Source organism: Myxine glutinosa, chromosome 1 (genome assembly GCF_964187855.1).
Source record: "Myxine glutinosa chromosome 1, kmMyxGlut1.1, whole genome shotgun sequence".
NCBI lineage: Eukaryota > Metazoa > Chordata > Myxini > Myxiniformes > Myxinidae > Myxine > Myxine glutinosa.
The window spans coordinates 68545697-68559145 of record NC_136261.1 but is presented as its reverse complement, the minus strand read 5'-3'; positions in this window follow the sequence as shown (position 1 = coordinate 68559145).

Here is a 13449-nt window from a genome sequence, read left to right as displayed (position 1 = left end):
GCCAATGATGCTACCCCATAGCCTTCTGCTGCATTCAAACAAAGAAGAATCACAAAGTCATCTCGATGGATGTGTCGCTGCCCAACAACCTGCGCTGACTTTGCCTCTTCCTTTCCCTCTCCTCAGCATGATCCTAGTAATATAAGGAGGATGACAGAGTGGTCATACTCTCCTATTAACAAAGCTTATTGAGCAGGATTTAATTGGGCCTTATAAAGGAAACCTTGGTCAGACCACCGAAAGGCATAATAACAGAAGGATGAGTACCGTATTTGCATTCCTTATCAACTCAGCATATCCGAAAAGTGAGAAGGCAGACAAAATCTCTTGGATTTCTTAAGCAATATTCAAGTTGTATGATGGCAGAAATTATGCATCTGGTAAGAGAGACAAAAGAGCAACAGTGGATAAACAGATCAGGTGGCATTATGGAGATGGAGTAAAAGAAGAGGCACTCGCAGAAGAGATGAGGCAATATCCACCAAAGTGGTACTGGAGGTCTTATCTATCTATAATTCCAGTAATCTCTGTGTGTGTGTCTGTGTGTATGTCTGTGTGTCTGTGTGTATGTCTGTGTGTCTGTGTGTTTGTCTGTGACCGCTGTTTCTCGACAACCACGGGTCCGATATACTTGAAACTTGCCAGGTATATTGCTGGGGACCTGAGGATGTGCCTTTTCAAGGTTTCATATTAATCGGAGAAGTAGTTACCGAGCTATGGCGATTTCTTTACCAAACTCCGCAAGCCGTTCGCTTTGGACCAAACCATTTCATGTAAATAGAGGGGGGGGATTGTCACCGTACTCGCAAGCCGTTCGCTTTGGACCAAACCATTTCATGTAAATAGAGGGGGGGGGGGGGATTGTCACCGTACTCGCAAGCCGTTCGCTTTGGACCAAACCATTTCATGTAAATAGAGGGGGGGGATTGTCACCGTACTCGCAAGCCGTTCGCTTTGGCTTTGCGAATGGACCAAACCATTTCATGTAAATAGAGGGGGGGGATATAATTTTAGATATATATATAGTACGGGCATGCCCTAGTGTATGGCAATTCACACTTTTGCTGTTCAAAGGAGAAGGCTCAATGCGAAAGCAAGAGCTAGTACTTCCTAAGCTACAAGCTACAAATTATATCAATGTTAAATAAATCTATACGAGGTTTTTCTGTGTCATCAAGTTTAAACGCCTTACAACTTTTAGTGAATACCAGCGTTTATCAACAACTCTGAATATATTGTCCTGTCATCAGCAATTAAGACCGCTGGATGACGGATAACCGAGACAGTTTTACTCCCGAGGCGGCACCCCGAAAAATGGCGGTGTTTTGTCATGCGCGGCATAAAGGATGGTGAAGCGTTTACCTGAACACACGGGTTTAATCCGAAACCACAACGAATAAACCAACATGACAAACGAAAAATGCAACACAATGAATTTAATGAAATTAAACCAAAGAATGGAAATGAGTGCTTAGGTAAAAACTAAATCCTATTTTGAGGGACCCTCCAGTCTCAAAAACACATAAGGGGAAAGATGAAATAAAATAAAATCCCTTTTCAGTGCCGGCACTTAGCTCTGGCCGAACGAGTTCCTCTGCGAGTTTGGCAGCTGGGGACGAGTCTCAGAGCTCGATGTCCCTGTGGCGGGAACCCGGCACAAGATGGCCACGGCATCGCGCTCGATGGTGCCACTAATGTGAGGTGAGTTGTGAAAACGCCCTCTCACTTCTCCACCACTTTGTCACAATGGCAAGCATCTTGTCCTCCCTCCAAATCTCCTCAGTTCCATCAATGCTCCTCCTTCACCTCAGTACTATTGCGATCCTCTCAGAACTGTTCCTGCTTCTCCAAGCTCGCCAAGCTTCTCCCCACTCTCTAAGCTTCTCTCCGCTGACATCACACCAACCAATGGCAAAGCTCTTTCCAAATCACTCCATGGTCCTCAGCCAATCATGAACTTTGGGGCATGGCCTCTCGGCCTTTCTTGACCGCCCACTGATTCTCCGCCTCTACTGGGTGGGGCCTGCCTATGAGGTACATTAAGGCGGGGCTTAGTGCTCGTGAACTTGCCTGGCTTGCAGTGGACTGTTGTTTGGTTTAATGGAGGTTTTCATGGCCGGCCTTGTCAGCAAAACGTAAAGGGAAAATGACAGAAAGAAAATCACATACTGGGGAAAACTAACCTTAATCCCCAACTAATTAGCACAACACCACCCCTCTCCCTCCCCCCTCCCATGTGGTGTACCCCGTATGTAGATTGACAAAGACTATTGCTGGACGGAGCTGAAATTCTCATAAACAATCTTAAGCTGCAGTCCCCCTACTTAAGTAAATTGAGATTTCTCCTACGCGTCCAAGGTCCATGCTATGATTATACAATCCTACCTTTCCTATAGGATCCTTTTACCTACATCCCCCCCCCCCCCCCCCCACAAACGTAACAATATATATATACATATATATAATTAAAGTAGCCCTGTCCGGTCTGTTTTGATGTGGGGGCCTAAACACTTCCCTACACCCACTAAGGAATGGGGTCAATACACACTTCCCGACACCACAATATACCGATTAAAAGAGAAACATCCCCAAACATCCAACTTTTTTTTTCAAATTTTTCTAAAATGTTTTTGCCTAATCCACGGCAGTCAATGATGAACCTCTGAAAGTTTGCCGAAGATCCTTTCAGCTATCTCTGAGAAAAATTGTGACACGAACAGACAGATAAACCACTCTCTTATACTCGTTTAGATTGACAAAGTACTCTCAATCCCCACGACAGTTATTTGAACCTAGTTTGGTGTCAAGATGAATTGACAAACCTGATTTATGTGACATAACAACAACTTTGCCCAAACTGATATTGAAAAACTCATTACCCTTGCCTTTTTCCCCAAGGAAAAGTTCATCAATCTGCACCTGCCTCAAATTAAAGTAATAACTGTTTTACAAAAATATTAATGTATTATTTTCTCCAAGGGGAACCAGCCTGTACATTTGTATTGTTAACTCTAATTGTTTGTCAGTTAAATTTTAGAAACACCATTAAATACAGATTATATATTGCTATGCTATCGCGAGGTTAAAGCATCAACTGTATAAAAATTGTTCAGTGATAAAAGAAAATAGTAAATTGAAGAGCTGAAACGAAAAATGCTACTGACCTCTCCATCATGAAAATGCCGAGCTGTAACTTATTCTCATTTTCAAAAGGTTTGTCTTGGCAAGGTATGTAAACAAAGTGAACTGAAAAAGTAAAAGTTTCCAGCAAAAACGTTCATATTCTATAGGTATATTGAAAGCATGGAGAAAAGAAAGTAACATGCAATACGGGACTTCCAAAATGATGTACAAACGCAAACGAGGCCTTTCGTGCATGGGCTGTGCGTGCGTTTTCAGTGACTCACTTACGCTATCCGGGACACTTTTAACCTGCCGTTGCTGTGGCAAAATATAAGTCAAATCGTCTTTTTAACATATTGTCAGCATTTAAACGAAAAAGTGGCAATTTCAAAATGGTTGACCATAATTGTTGTGATTGGACTCATAAAATATAGGAAATACGAAAAGCATCCATAGATGAAAGGTACTAAGCTCCTACCATTTCCCCTGTTAATACAAGTGAGTGGTGGCAGTCATCAAACACACACACACACACATATATATATAAATAATCGGGAGATTAAATCAGACGCGGACGTAGCTTCAGGACGGCGATCTTTAATTTTCGACAAGCTTTCGACCAACAAAGGTCTTCTTCTTAGTCGTCCCCAAGTTCAACAGAAGATCTTCCGTTCTGTTGAATCTCCGTTCCATCACTTCCGTTGAACTTGGGGACGACTAAGAGGAAGACCTTTGTTGGTCGAAAGCTTGTCGAAAATTAAAGATCGACGTCCTGAAGCTACATCCGCGTCTGATTTAATCTCCCGATTATTTATTTAATGCAAATGAGACGCCCTGCTCGTACTGTGGAGTTTCTACTATTTCTCACAGTTATATATATATATATATATATATATATCCCTGGTGTTGGGCTAGCGGCTAGGGTGCCGGCTTAGGATTCCTAGGATCCTGGGTTCGAATCTCGGTCGATCGCCGAATTAATGCCAGGGGGGTTGACTCAGCCTGTCATCCTTCCGAGGTCGGCTAATTGAGTACCAGTTCACTGGTAATTCCCTGTTTGTCGTTGAAGGCGGCAAAAAGGGTTGGCGTCAGGAAGGGCATCCGGCCGTAAAACATTGCTTCAAAAAAGGGGACCAAAAAAACAACAACTACCACGGTCCCCGAAAAGGCCAACCCCTGCTTTGCGGGGAAAAATGGCCTCTAAACGGTGGTTTTATATATATATATATATGTATGTACAGATAGAGTCACGTGAAAAAGTAATTACACCCCATGTAAAGTTTTGACTTTTTCAACATATTTCAACATACAGCTATTTGATCTTCATTTCAACAATATTGATAGATAAAGGTGATATAATATAACAAATATCATGAAACATTTACATTTTGTAGTCCATTGTATAATTTAAATAAACATAAATGCAAATTTCGCATGTGGAAAAAGTAAGTACACCCCGACATTTATCACGACTTCAAATACTTAAAATTTGAATCAGGTGCAAATGATTAGAACATCGTTAGAGAGGATCTTGGAGGAACCTGTCTTATTTAAACCTCAGACATTTAGTTTGGTTTGCTCTTTGTTGTTGAAGTGTGTGGTGTCACCATGCCGAGATCAAAATAGCTCTCTGAGGCCTTCAGAAAGAAGGTTATAGATGCCTACGAGTTTGGGAAGGGATTTAAAAAGATCTCAAAACAATTTGAAATCAATCATTCGACTGTCCGGAAGATCATCTACAAGTGGAAAAGATTCCAAACAACTGCCAACTTGATCAGGCCAGGCAGCCCCAGCAAGTTCAGCCCGATAGGAGACCACAAGATGCTGAAAGAAGTCTACAAGAACCCCAGAATGTCATCACGGGACCTACAGGTAGCTCTTGCCACTGTTGATGTCAAAGTGCATGAGTCTACCATTAGAAAGAGGCTGCACAAATTTGATCTTCATGGGAGGTGTGCCAGGAGGAAACCTTTGCTGTCCAGAAAGAACATCAGGGCAAGACTAAAGTTTGCCAATGAACACCTAGGCAACGACCAGCACTTCTGGAACAATGTGCTCTGGACAGATGAGTCAAAGGTAGAGCTATTTGGCCACAGTACCAGAAGACATGTTTGGCGAAAACCAAAGACAGCATTTGACCACAAGAACCTGATACCAACTGTAAAGCATGGTGGTGGAAATATTATGGTTTGGAGCAGCTTTGCTGCATCAGGGCCTGGGCAGCTCACCATCATAGAATCCACTATAAATTCTTCGTTGTACCAGAGAGTGCTTGAGGATAATGTGAGGCCATCTGTCGTAAAGTTGAAGCCCAACCGAAGGTGTACCTTGCAACATGACAATGACCCTAAACATACCTGTAAATCCACCAAGGAATGACTGAAAAGAAAGAAATGGAGGGTTCTGGAATGGCCAAGTCAAAGCCCGGATCTAAATCCCATCGAGATGTTGTGGGGGGATTTGAAACGAGCTGTGCATGCAAGAAACCCCTCAAACATCACACAGCTCAAAGAATTCTGCATGGAGGAGTGGGAAAAATTTTCTCCCAGTCGATTTCAGAGACTGGTAGACAGTTATAAGAAACGCCTACTTGAGGTTGTTTCTGCCAAAGGGGGCAATACCACCTATTAGAGCCAAGGGTGTACATACTTTTTCCACATGCGAAATTTGCATTTATATTTATTTAAATTATACAATGGACTACAAAATGTAAATGTTTCATGATATTTGTTGTATCATATCACCTTTATCTATCAATATTGTTGAAATGAAGATCCAATAGCTGTATGTTGAAATATGTTGAAAAAGTCAAAACTTTACATGGGGTGTACTTACTTTTTCACGTGACTGTATATTATATATATATATATATATATATATATATATATATATATATATATATATATATATATATATATATATATATATATATATATATGTATATATATATATATATATATATATATATATATATTATATACATTATACATATATATATGTATATAATAGATAAATAGATGATTTCGTATAATGTCTCTTATTTTACAACAGCCCTCACAGCTCCCACTCGTCCACCTCCACCCCAACATGAATTAATTGTAAATATCATCATTTTAAAAGTTTATTTTAAAACGTACCCGACGCATTCACAAGCCCACCATCACTCTTAAGAAGAACCCAAACTAGATACGGTCTTTCTCTGAGGGAAGTCTGCCTCTCACATAAATCTATCTGACCCGAGCTTTGTGTATCGTCCCTTCATGAAGATCTTCTTTATTGAAAAGCTGGTAGCCATTTATTTGTTGGTAATGACACACAGCATCGTCTTTCCAATTGCAGACGTCCATTATATACATCACCAACCCTGCCGTATACGCAGGACCCACTCCTGCAAGCTTCAAAGTCCACTCACTAGCATCGATGGTCAAGGGTTTGGTTAGCACGTGCCTATCCACAGTTATTCAGTCCTTGCACCGATCCATATCGTCGAGAGTCTGCAGTATGGGCAGCACCAATATCTCAGCCCTGTCAGCAAGCTGAGAAAGTTCTCCAAGTCTTTTCTTTTGCAAGTATTTTCAACTTATTTTAGAAGGTTTTTGAGACATTTTACCTAACAATAATTATTACCTCGCATGCACAATATATTCTAGCGTGCACTGATGGTCACTGTTGCTAGTAGGTTCTGCGCATGCGCAACACTTTCTGGGGCCTGTGTCGAAAGTATCCTGTGTCGAAATGCACAGTTGCTTCTTCAATTCTACACTGAACCATATGTGAGGTATTCAACAACACGGATCTATGCCCACAATAGTTATCGAAGAAATTCTAAGGCTATAACACAATTAAAAAGACAAGCCATATAATTAGGAGGGAAAGTTATTTCCTTATAAATTATACATCTTTATGTATTGAAAAAGAAAGTTTGTGTTTTTTGAACTATTGCATGGTTCATAGAACCTTTTGGACTTAAAACTATTTGGGACTTTTTTAGCTGCTTCTTGAACTATTGCATTTGGATTCAACAAGAACAACACAAAATGCATTTTAAGGCCATTTTCCCTGCTAGAGCGGGGGTTAGCCTTGCGGTCCCCATGACAATCTTCTCCATTTTGCCCTATTTTCTGCATCTCTCCTTGTTAACCCCCTTGCCCGCATTTCTTCTTCCACCATCTTTAGCCAAGTCTTTCTCGGTCTTCCCCGTCCTCTACTTCCTTCTACATTCATTTCCATCACTCTTCTCAACCAGTCACTTTCATCCTTCCTCAACAAATGACCAAACCATCTCAACCTGTTCCTCTTCACAGCATCACTCACAGGCTCTATTCCCATCATCTTTCACAATTCATCATTTGTCTTCCTCTCTCTCAATGATACTCTGCACATCCACCGAACCATTCGCATTTCCACCCTTTCCAACCTTCGTTGCTGCTCTACATTCATTACCCAAGTCTCGCTCCCATAAATCATAACACTTCTCACACATGCAGCATACACCTTTCCCTTCAGCTTCAATGACACTCCCCTCCTCGTCAGCATGCCACTCAGTTCCCAAAACTTTTTCCATGCACATCTCACTCCAGCAACCGGTGCCAAGTCTGATCCACCTTCTCCATTCAGCATGTCTCCGAGGTAGCAAAATGTTTTCACACCTTCCAGCTTCATGCCGTCTCCAAGATCCAACTCAACATTTCCTCCATCTGCAGCTCCCTCTGTGCACACCTTACATTTGAATGTAGCTGCCACACTGGTTAATGACCCTCTCAGACCACTACATTTTTGATGAACCCACTCAGCGCACATTGTACATTGAATGGAGTTCACTCCGACACCCTTCCTGCACACAGCACATGGCCACTTCCCAGGTCTTTCCACCTCACCACATGCTTTACCACTTGCCATCACCTTTGTCTTTCCTATATTCACCTTCAGACCTTTTGTCTCCATACATTCCTTCCACGTGTTCATCTTTTCCTTCAGTCCATCCATACTTTCCACAATCAACACCAGATCAACTGCATACAACAACTCCCACGGTAAACCCTCCTTTACGTGCTGAGCCAGCACCTCCATCACAGCTACAAATAGTAGTGGACTTAGTACCGACCTCTGATGCACTCCCACCTTCACCTCAAACTCACCACTGTTCCCGTCCTTCATCCTTACAGCTGTGCGCGCTCTTTTGTACATTGCCGTCACTACTCAGATCAACCATTACTCCACACCTAACTTCCTCAATGCCCATGTCAATACTTCACGTGGAACCCGCTCGAATGCTTTCTCCAGATCAACAAACCCAAGAAACAACTTCTTCCTCTTCTCCATGTACTTCTCCTGCAACTGCCTCACAATAAAGAGCGCGTCTGTCGTTCCTCTTCCTGGCATGAATCCAAACTGCATTTCGTCGATCTTCACCTTCTTCCTTATCCTCCTCTCCAACACCCGTTCCAATACCTTCATTCCATGCTCCAATAACTTTATCGCTCGATATGAGCCACAGTCCAGACGGTCACCTTTCCCCTTGTATAGAGGGACGAGGGTACTCAGTTCCCAATCCACTGGAATGCGGCCTTCTTTCACCACCAGATTACAGATCTCTGCCATTCTCTTCACACCCCAACTTCCTGCTGCCTTCAACATATCTCCCACAACTCCCGTCGGCCCTCCTGCTTTTCTTCCATTGGATTGCATTTGGATTCAAGAACAACAAAAAAACAGTTCGTATTCCCTGCACACTTTGTACATGTAATTTAAGCCTTTGTACCTTGTACATGTAATATAACACAGCATCATACAGACCTTCATTGTTTTTGAACTAACGACAATTTATTATTTCCAGACAAAGTACTGCTTTTTTTGACACATGCTAACATCATGGCTATTGCTGGAAAGAGATGTAATTCTCAAGATGGAAATGATCAAAAGAATTCTTTAAAGAACACAAATATTTTAATTGGAGGACTTTTTCCAATCCAACATGCAATGATGAATGTAGATTCATCTTTAAAAAAGGCTCCTGTGCTTCAATCATGTTCAGGGTAAGTATATTTCTATGCCTCTGCCCCAGAAAATAGCCAAAGGCATTATTTGAAAATGTTATAGAAACATTCAACCTTTAAAATATTTTCAATATCGATAGAATAATTCTATGTACTCATTTTTGTATGACCAATTGGAGCTTGCCAGAATCCAAGTGTTTGAATTCGTATCATATACATTTTTGTATGACCAATTGGAGCTTGCCAGAATCCAAGTGTTTGAATTCGTATCATATACATTTTTGTATGACCAATTGGAGCTTGCCAGAATCCAAGTGTTTGAATTCGTACCATATACATTTTTGTATGACCAATTGGAGCTTGCCAGAATCCAAGTGTTTGAATTCGTATCATATACATTTCTGTATGACCAATTGGAGCTTTTCATCATCCAAGTGTTTGAATTCGTATCATATACATTTTTGTATGACCAATTGGAGCTTTCCAACAACTAAGTGTTTGAATTTGTACCATATACATTTCTGTATGACCAATTGGAGCTTGCCGGAATCTAAGTGTTTTAATTCGTATCATATACATTTTTGTATGACCAATTTAGGATTTCCAGCATTAAAGTGTTTGTATTCATGCCATATAATTTGTGTATGACCAATTGCAGCTTTCCAACATTTAAAGTTTGAATTCGTACCATATACATTTTTGTATGACCAATTGAAGCTTTCCAGCATCTAAATGTTTGAAATAGAACAATATACATTTCTGTATGACCAATTGGAGCTTTCCAGCATCACAGTGTTTGAATTCATACCATATACATTTCTGTATGACCAATTGGAGCTTTCAAGCATCTAACTGTTTGAATTCGTACCATATACATTTTTGTATGACCAATTGGAGCTTTCAAGCATCTAACTGTTTGAATTCGTACCATATACATTTCTGTATGACCAATTGGAGCTTTCAAGCATCTAACTGTTTGAATTCATACCATATACCTTTTTGGATGACCAATTGGAGCTTTCAAGCATCTAACTGTTTGAATTCGTACCATATACATTTCTGTATGACCAATTGGAGCTTTCAAGCATCTAACTGTTTGAAATAGAACAATATACCTTTTTGGATGACCAATTGGAGCTTTCCAGCATCAAAGTGTTTGAATTCGTATCATATACATTTTTGTATGACCAATTGGAGCTTTCAAGCATCTAACTGTTTGAAATAGAACAATATACATTTCTGTATGACCAATTGGAGCTTTCCAGCATCAAAGTGTTTGAATTCGTATCATATACATTTTTGCATGACCAATTGGAGCTTTCCAACAACTAAGTGTTTGAATTTGTACCATATACATTTTTGTATGACCAATTGGAGCTTTCCAACAACTAAGTGTTTGAATTTGTACCATATACATTTCTGTATGACCAATTGGAGCTTGCCAGAATCTAAGTGTTTGAATTCGTATCATATACATTTTTGTATGACCAAAGTAGTGTAATAATGTTGCTTCTGGGACACCTCCGTTTAACATGGGAAATCCCTATCTAATGTCATTTACCCCCTTGTCTTTTTCAAAAATCATAAACACCTCTATTTCTCCCACCCTCATCTTTATGAACCTTTTGTCTGTAGTACCTATCCTTAATGTTGTTCATTAGACCACTCAAACACTACAAATATTTGTTTTCTCTTATAGACCTATCATCCTTCTTCTACATATCATCTGGCAGATTAATCTTTGACCCACTCAAACATTGACCCATTCACTTCCATATTAATTCTTTCCCTCCCTCATTGCCCCTAAACACCTATATTTCTCTCACCCTGTTCTTTACGAACCTTCTAACCTTTTGACATGTTATCCTTATTCATTAGACCACTTAAACACCTGTGATCCTTCTGACCTCATGGACCTTTTAACCTTTTACTCTTAATATCATCTGGTGAATATAACCCACTCAAACAACGACCCTACAAATATTTGTTTATGCGTGGGAAATAATTTAATTCTCCTACAACTCTCTTCACCATCTAATATATTAACAAAAAATATGTTTGAGTTTGGTTCTTTATTAAGATATTTTAACTGAGCTAAGATAAAATGGTAAACCTCCCTCAATGTTCTTATTTGAGCGCCTCCAGTGCCACACACTTTTTGGTAGGCTCTGCCCACCTTTTGTTAAGCTCCGTCCACTTTTTGGAAAAACCCCGCCCACTTTTTGGTAAGCCACGCCCACCTTTTACTAAGCCCCGCCCACTTTTTGCTATGCCCCGCCCACTTTTGCTAAGCTCCGCCCACTTTTGCTAAGTCCCACCCACTTTATAAACTCTTCAGCATTGTATCATTTCCAGGTAATACATAACATCATTTTCAGGGAATTTCCATCACATCATTTCCAGTTAAGACACGCCCAGGGAATTTCCACAGGAAATGACACACACCCAGCCCTTCTTATAAAAGGCACCGACCACACAGGCTTTTTCAAACACGCTTTCTGCTTCACTTGAGAATGGACTCCTATGCCGAAATGGAATGGGATAACTTTGCTATTCCTTGGAGTCCTACTACCTGTGTAGCGCTCAACCTTCAGATTGATGAACTGGACTCGAACCTCTTGTCGATGGAGGAAATTGTATCTGAGCTACGAAATGAAAATTCTACTTTTAACACAACTTGGGATAAAGTTATTTTTTTGTTTGAAGATCTTTTGAACAACCAAGACCCACAGAACGAGTTCTACCTTGATGACCCAGCCAAAGAGTTATACCTTGGAGATCCACAAAATCCTGAAAAAGAGTTCTACCATGATGATACTTATTGTGAGTTATCAAAACAAAACCCACTGAACGAGTTCTACCTTGATGACCCAGCCAAAGAGTTATACCTTGGAGACTCACTAAATTTGGGAAAAACAAATTATGAGGTTTGCCTAGATGGTTCTAACTGTGGAGCCTACCTTGGAGACTCACTAAATTTGGGAAAAACAAATTATGAGGTCTGCCTAGATGGTTCTAACTGTGGAGCCTACCTTGGAGACTCACTAAATTTGGGAAAAACAAATTATGAGGTTTGCCTAGATGGTTCTAACTGTGGAGCCTACCTTGGAGACTCACTAAATTTGGGAAAAACAAATTATGAGGTTTGCCTAGATGGTTCTAACTGTGGAGCCTACCTTGGAGACTCACTAAATTTGGGAAAAACAAATTATGAGGTCTGCCTAGATGGTTCTAACTGTGGAGCCTACCTTGGAGACTCACTAAATTTGGGAAAAACAAATTATGAGGTTTGCCTAGATGGTTCTAACTGTGGAGCCTACCTTGGAGACTCACTAAATTTCATAAAATTAGGAAAAGAGTTTTACCTTGGAGACTTTGAAAACTGGTTTCGTTTTGGAGACTCGGAATGGGGGTTTTGTTTTGATGACTCGGAATGTGATACCTATCTTGGAGGCTCAACAGGAATGTGGTTATACCTTGGGAACTTGGAAAGTTGGTTTTATTTTGGAGACTCTACCTGTGGGGTTCCTCTTGGAGACTCTTTGGATTCTAAAGCAATGAACAATGTTCTTTATTTAATGACGCTTGATTTAAGCAATATCAAGAAAGTTCGAGGAAGAAAATGCTGGAAAATTCTTTCTTCCCATTTCTACTTCTTCAAACTTAAAAGCCTTGAAAGACAGAATTGGAGGAAGAGGAAAAAAAAGAAGAAATACGTATTTAAAAAAGAAGAAAAGAAAGATTATGTTAGGGTTTGGGTGGGATTTTGAATGTGAGGGTTAGGGATGGGGTTGGGTTAGGGTTGGGATTTTGAATGTGAGGGTTAGGGTTGGGGTTGGGTTAGGGATGGGGTTGGGTTAGGGATGGGGTTGGGTTAGGGATGGGTTGGGTTAGGGTTGGGATTTTGAATGTGAGGGTTAGGGTTGGGGTTGGGTTAGGGATGGGATTGGGTTAGGGTTGGGATTTTGAATGTGAGGGTTAGGGATGGGGTTGGGTTAGGGATGGGGTTGGGTTGGGGATGGGGTTGGGTTAGGGATGGGGTTGGGTTAGGGATGGGGTTGGGTTAGGGATGGGGTTGGGTTGGGGATGGGGTTGGGTTAGGGATGGGGTTGGGTTAGGGATGGGTTGGGTTAGGGATGGGTTTGGGTTAGGGATGGGGTTGGGTTAGGGTTTGTATATTATTATGACTCACTCGCACATACACACACACACAAAAGTTAAGCCCCAACTAAAAAGTTGTGGGATTCTGTGTTTGGGGTTCACAGATTTAAAAACGTATCCCCATTATACACACACAAAAGTTAAGCCCCAACTAAAAAGTTGTGGGATT